The following is a 7,332-nucleotide window of genomic DNA, read 5'->3' as shown; positions in this document are numbered from 1 at the left end:
TAATCCAGAGTTTGTCCCCAGGAGAAGCTAAGAGCTGACACAGACCAAGATGCTTGGAGACACTGGGAGATACAGACAGAAGGAAATTTGGAGGTGCTAAGCTAAGAGATGAAGCTCAGAGTTTACCCCAGAGGAGCTAAGTGAGGACCCCCAGAGGTTTAGAGAGATATGCCCTGGGAGAACAAGCAAGGATGCACAGGAGCTGAAAGAGAGAACCTAAGAGAGACAGAAGCCCAGAGACATTTTGGAGAAAGCCATTTTGAAACCAGAACCCGGGAGCAAAGGACCAGAAAATGCCAGCCATGTGTCTTCTCAGCTGACAGAGGTGTTCCGGACACCATTGGCCATTCTTCAGTGAAGGTATCCTCTTGTTGATGTCTTAATTTGGATACTTTTATGGCCTTAAAACTGTAAATTTGTAACCTAATAAATCCTCTTTATAAAAGTCAATCTATTTCTGGCATTTTGCATAATGGCAGCTTCAGTAAATCGGAACAATTGGTATTTAAGATAAAAGTCCATTTAAAAAAAGTCCATTCAATATAGACCCTAGTGGTTTATTTATTGCAAAATCAAAATTCAGAGTGGTAAATTAATAGAGCCATTCAAAATAAATAAATTATATGAAATACAGATTCTAGCATAGATGTATGAAAATCAAACTAATGGATTGAACCTGCATGTTTCATTTGCTCCCAAACTTGCGCACACTAATACTTTGCAAAAAAAGACAACTGTAGCAAAGAAAAAGAGAACTTCTCTTCTGCAAACAAGCCTAAAAGCATCCCTCCAAGGAGGCCAAAATAAACAAGCATATATATGTATAAAGTATTACTGTTCAATACAAATGTTATTTCAAAAAAAATTTTAACTGCATAGGTTAAAAAAATGTGCACTATCTTAAGCCATTAAAGCATCACAAAAAACCAACCAAATCAGTTTTTATGATGACTAACATACACAAATAAGAAATATTGATCAAAACTCAGGAAGTAAATACACTGTCAATTGTTGAGACAATTTTTCTATTAAATGTCTCTTCTCATCTCTAAAAAAATTTTAAAGTGATAACTTTATATAAAGCAGGCAAAGTCTTAAAGGAATTTGCTATTAAGTATGCCATTTCTTAGAGAGCTAAAAAAGAAGATCTAAGAATAAACTAAAGTGAAAGAGGAAAATAGAAATAGTGAAAAAAAACTGACAAATTAAAGCTGGGCAAACAGACTGCTATCATACCATCTTGGCTTTCTTATTTTAACTAAATGTATAAACTTACAGATTTAGGTTTCTGCTGGCTTGGTACACTGGGTCATTTGGATTTGCTAACTTCTACTAGAAACAAACAGCAAACAAAAATTTATAAGGAAACAGTACCATTGAAAAATCAACATGACAGTAATTAAAGCAGTCTTGAAAATAAAAAGTTGTCTACTACCGTAAATGAATATAAAATGCAAAAGATATTATAAAGTAAGAACTGTGGCCTTGTCCACAGTGGCCCTTTAGCAGATTTTTCAAGGAAATATACATTAACCAAATGGCGTTTGAGGTGTTTGCTGTAATCTTTTCTCTTTCTAAAAGATCAGTCAAAAAAAATAAAATCAAAATTTCCCTCAGCCACTTTGACTGCCAAGGCTTCTTTTGCATTTTTTTTCACTAGTTTCTTGTGGAACTGGTCCAGCCCCATTTAATCCAGAATCATCACCACCCTCTGACATGTTGTCACTTAGGTCACTTCCACTGCAACCATGGATGCCTTCATCTTCATGAATTTCCTGAGACTCATTCACTGCTGTCGTAACAGAAGGTGATGCCAGAGCAGTTTTGGACACTGCTTCTCCTTTTTCTATTGGTGAGGGAAGAAGCAGTAGGGAAGTTTGTTCTTCAACTGCTGAGTCTTTACCAGCAAGATTCTCTGTTGTGTTCTTATCAGTATCAGTTTCCATTTCACAAAACATAGTGTCCGCCTGACGTTCACCATCTTAAATTTCATGTCCTGGCATTTTCTTCAAGCTTTATTCAGAGGATGAAATATTGGCAGATTCCTCAGTATTAGCATCAAGACCAGCTATATTCTTATCTACCTCTTCTACTTGCTGAAGAGAGGCTTTTTTAATTCCTTCCCCTTCAGAGCATAATTTTTGATCTTTTGATTCCTCCACTTTTAAGTTTCCCTTTGGCAGTGGTGGTGATGGTGGTAAGAGATCCTGTGCACATTATTTTCCTTTAGGACCTGTCTATCTTTGTTAATAGGCACTAAGCCAACTCCCATAAGCACTTGCTCCTTCTGTGCCATTTCACTCTGCCTGACAGAATTTTCCATTTTATTATCTTTTAGATGAGGAGACCTGGGGATTGGCTCCATCTGAGCAGGAAGCTCAATGGGAAACTCCATGGGAGGAAGAGACTCCAAGGAAGGGGCTCCATCTGAGTAGACTCCATGAGAGTGAGAGGAGGCTCCAACTGAGCAGGCCCTTTCTGAACGGACTCCAAGGGAGGAGGCTCTATCCGAGCAGACTCCATGTGAAGCGGCTCCATCTGAGCAGATCCCTTCTGCAAAGGCCCCTTCTGAGCAAGAGCTATTGGAGGTGGCTTGCTGCTTTTTTTACTTGATTTGTTTTTCAGAGTTTTCTTCTTTATACTGTTTTCCATGCAGGTATTTTCCTTTTTATTCTCCACCACTTTGCCATCACCCTTCAGTATTTCCTAGTGATTCTGGATCTGCTTTCTACCTTCTTCTTCTTTTTTGTCATATGTTCTTCATCACGCACAGGATCATTAAAGGAACAGGCTTCAGCTTCCATCTTCCTTTTCCTTTTCTTGTTTTTACAGGATTTATTTCCTGTATGCACATCCATCTCTTTAGGTTCGGTTGCAGATTTGCAAGTTCTAGTAGTCACTTGAACTATTGAGGCATTACAATGAGGCTTTTTCTTTTTTGAAACATTATCTTTTTTCTCCACTTTTACAGACTTCTCATTTTTCTTTCCAGCCACATCTCCTGTTATTTTTGTCATCTGTGTTTCTGTTTTATTGTTGGTAATACTGTTATCGGACAAGTCAGCTTCCCGCTTTTTTTTTTTAAGTTTCACTTTTGAAACATCCATTGTTTTATCAGGACAAGTAGGGTGCTTAGATTTGAAATGATACCGCAGATTACACTTCTTCAAAGCCATGTAGTCAAAACAGGGCAACTGAACTGCCATGGGTTAACATGCAGCTCTACGTGTTTTTTGAAGTTACTTCTATCTGCTGTTTTGTAGTCATGGTGTGGGCGGTTAAGAGGTTTAGGTACATTGTGAACCTGTCTTGCATGTCGGGTTACTTCATATTGATTAGAAGCCACAACTGCACTGATCACATTTAAATGGCTTCTCACCTGAATGAGTATGCATACATCTAGTTAGATGAGTTTTCTGATAACATGAGTAAGGATAAAGTTCACATTTATTATAGGTGTTCTGTGTGAGTTCAAATGTGCTGAACATAATTGTTTTTTTCTGTGTGAAAAATAGTTGCCTTTTCCAGATGTGTGTACTTTCCTAGGAAAATGGTTTCTCAAGTGTTTCCTCCAGTGATACTTGCTTACTGTGGCGTACATGCAAATAATGCACTTGTAGACTTGCTCATCATCCCCAGCTCTGGTGTGGTGTTTCAGATGTGCAGGACAGTGATCTTTGTCAGTTGGTATTGTAGTCAGTGGTCACAGCGATTAAGGCTTTTGGAGAACTCTCCCTCTTCTGCAGTGGAAGAACCAGATTCCCTGGGTTCTGCTTGCTTCTCTGCACTTTTTTCCCCAAAAACTTCCTAGACACTGTGAACTCTAATATAATGCACAAATTGTTCTTTAGTCTCTGCTTCATACTGGCACGGCTTATAGGGAAAGGGTTTTGCCTTCAAGTTCTTGCATTTGTTCTCTGCTCTAGGTATTTCAGTAGGAAAATCTTTATTTGAGCTTTAAATTTCTCAGGCAGTGGACACCTCAAATACAGGCTGTAGTTCTATAACACTGAGTCCAAACTTCCCGGTACCATGTCTTCCACTCCTTTAGGTTCACCTTTTATTTCAGGAGACTCTTCAAGTCCTTCCCCATCACTCCATCACTATCTAAAACGTTGTTATCCTCAATAGGCATCAATTATGCCATCCGTCTTTCTTCCCCAACTAGGTATCTCAGCAACTGCTATTTACTTCCCCAATCAAGGCCACTTTTGCCAAAGTGATAAGCTGAGTGGTGGCCAATTTGGCTTTGGAGAGGTCAGGCAAATCATACATGTCATTAGACAAGGCCATGCCAATGTTGGGGCTGCCATGAACACCCCTCCTCCTCCAGAAGACTGTCCCTTTACCTGGGTAGCCATTTCTGTATTCTCCACATCAGCAACTTTTTTTCCATTGTGCTCAACTTAGACAACTTGCCTAGTGGAAACCATTACAAGATTACCTCTTGAAAACATGTTGGCTTTTTAAATGGTCTTGACTACCATTACTTTCAAATTTAAAAGGTGCTATTCTCAAACTAAGTGTTCTCATACATGTTAGAAAAAGCAAAGTGAAGGTTGCACTAAAAAATAAAGTTAAACACAAAGCACAAAAAGTAATCCATTTCATGAGTAGAAAAATGGGGACAAAAACTAAATGAAAAATAGGGTGGGATTGGGGGGGATGATTTCGGTGTTCTTTTTTACTTTTTTTTTAATTCTTATTCTGTTTCTGGTGTAAGGAAAATGTTCAAAAATAGATTGGAGTGATGAATGCACAACTATAAGATGGTACTGTGAACAGTTGATTGTACACGATGGATGACTGTATGGTATGTGAATATATCTCAATAAAACTGAATTTAAAAAAATTTTTTTTAAAGTAATCCACTTTACCCAAGTTTATAAAGAAACCGATTTGGTAATACGTACCATGAAATTGTTGGAATCACAATGCAAACACAGAAAACAAATTGACTCCAAAAGCTTTCCCATGGTTTACAGGCCTGGGTGACTCGGTATTTACCAAACATCGACTTTCCTAATTCCCCGTATCTCTACTACCATTCCCCCCATGTAATTTTAATATTTCTGTCTGAAAGGCCATCCAAGCATAGCCCGAAAGTCCAATGTGTCGCACGAATTCCTATGCTGCTGCCACCAGTGTCTGGCTCAGCGGCGGCATTCCTGACTGAACTAGGCATTCGGCCATTTTCTCAAAATACCAAACACAAAGCAGCTCTTTGCAAACTTTAGTGGTCTCCCTTCCTCTCTGCTCCGGCCAGCTCGCTGCACACATCTACCCCCAAACTCACAGGACCTGTCCCAACACATCACCTGACTCTTTCCCTGTACCCCTCAACACTTACATAGGGGAGAACAAACTCAGGGTGTAGTTAGGAAGGACCAAGTCTTTCACATATCCAGACAACCCCATTCCCGGCCTAGGGGCCTGAGTCTACGAAGGAGTCAAGTTACCTGAACGCTGGAGTCCAGACTGGCCCTCCGCGGAGGACCCGTGAGGCTCCGCGGGCGACCTCTGGAGGCGACGGGCCCGAAGCACAGGAGAAGGCCCCTCAGCTGCGCAGGCCACCTGAGGGGCCTTGGGAAGTTGCGAACTTCACTTCCCTCCACATCTGGAGAGAAGCGGACCCAGGACCCCGCCAGGTCTGGCGGCAAGGAGACTGGCCCTTCATGTGATTTTAATGGGCGCTTTCTTTAATCATATTCATCACTTTGTCGATATCCCTGAACAAAAGACCTCTGCCCAAATCTGAAACTGATCTCGAGTTTTGCATTCAGCCATAATGTTCCATGACTTTCTGTTTCTGCTTGAAGATGTTCCGCAATACCTAAATCCAGATTGTCCTTTTTTTTCTTTAGACTTATTTATATTCAACAATTTTATACACTGATAAACAGTTTTGCAGATTGAGAATACCATGATATTTAAAAAAAAAGAGAGAGAGAAAACATAAGTTACTACACAATCACTACCGGCAAAATTGAACAGAATTCAAAATAATGAAAAGGGAAATTACACAGTTTGTACAGTAACAAATTTTATTTTGGTAAGCATCAGCAACTAATAATGTATTTCGTTTTAAAGTTTCTAAGTGGATCTACCTAGATGATTACATTTAGGAGGAACCATTCATAAGAAGAATGCACTGCATTTACTAGTTAAATACTGCTCTCAATATCAAATTAATTAGCATCTTCCTTGGATACTACCAATAAATCTAAGACTTAATTTCAAAATTTATTTTAATTCATTTTTCAAAACCTTTAAAAATGTCAGCAGTAATAAGAGTTACTTTCTCTCTTCTTCTTCGAAATTTTGTTTACCTAAGTATTAATCAAACGTGAAATGTTCACAAACTTTTAACTAGTATATTTATACTGCATTAGTAGAAATTAAAAATCAAGAACAGAGAGGGTGGTAATTTATATCTAATCAGCCCAGTCATTCCCACATTTTTAGAGGGAAATGTGCAACCTGGGGCACATTTCAAAGTAAGCTACCTATGCAGGGACTTGAAACAAAACAATATGTTTATAAAAGATGGTATTAAAAACACGGAACAGAAATTGTTAGTGGACTGACTTTGATTTAATACAACAAAGAACTTTCCATCAGCAGTATCCAAAACTGGAACTGAATGACTGATAAGGGAGTGATCTTCCTACATTCATCCTTAAAGTTGTTCATACACAGTCTATGACCTTCTGTGATATGTAGAGGGCATTTGTGGAAGAAAATTAAACATTCAAAATACTCTTGGATTTCATGGATTCCCTTTTCTTTACTGGCATTTTCTTGGTTTAAATAATTTTTTCAAAATTTTTTTTTTACTCTTTTCATCTGTTCCATACATTATTTTTAAAGTCAAGGAAGACAATAAGTTATGGATTTTTTATAGACATGTTTTACATTTTGGAATATTATCAAATCTAATTTTTATTGTTTTCAAAGGCTACAACCATCTTTTCATTACCACTTGTTACCTGGTAATAAACATACATCAGAATATTTTTTTAATTTTTATTTTTATAGCTCTCTTATAAGAAAAAGAAAAAAAAAAAAAGAAGTGAGAAAGTTTTTCCCTGGAGGAAAATTTAAAAATATTATTTGGCCCATAACAAAATATTTCCACATTCACAAGACTCTGTTTATTATAAGAAGTGAGAACATATGGACTTGGCTTCATCATCAGGAATGTTAAAGAAAATTTCAAGTAAATATTTTCACATGTCAATCATTCAAAGCATCATTTAGCATTTCTATAATTTAGAGAATCTTCTACAAATATATGTTAAATAATGAAAAATGTAATATGTTTGAGGGACA

General features: G+C 37.8%; 1 pseudogene; it reads right to left on the bottom strand.

The window, feature by feature from the left end:
* Window positions 1-1,399: 1,399 nt before the first annotated feature.
* Window positions 1,400-4,364, bottom strand: LOC119522068 (annotated as a pseudogene).
* Between the last annotated feature and the right edge of the window lie 2,968 nt (window positions 4,365-7,332).

This window comes from Choloepus didactylus, chromosome X (assembly GCF_015220235.1).
Source record: "Choloepus didactylus isolate mChoDid1 chromosome X, mChoDid1.pri, whole genome shotgun sequence".
Taxonomy (NCBI): domain Eukaryota; kingdom Metazoa; phylum Chordata; class Mammalia; order Pilosa; family Megalonychidae; genus Choloepus; species Choloepus didactylus.
This window is presented reverse-complemented; position numbering and strand designations above follow the sequence as displayed.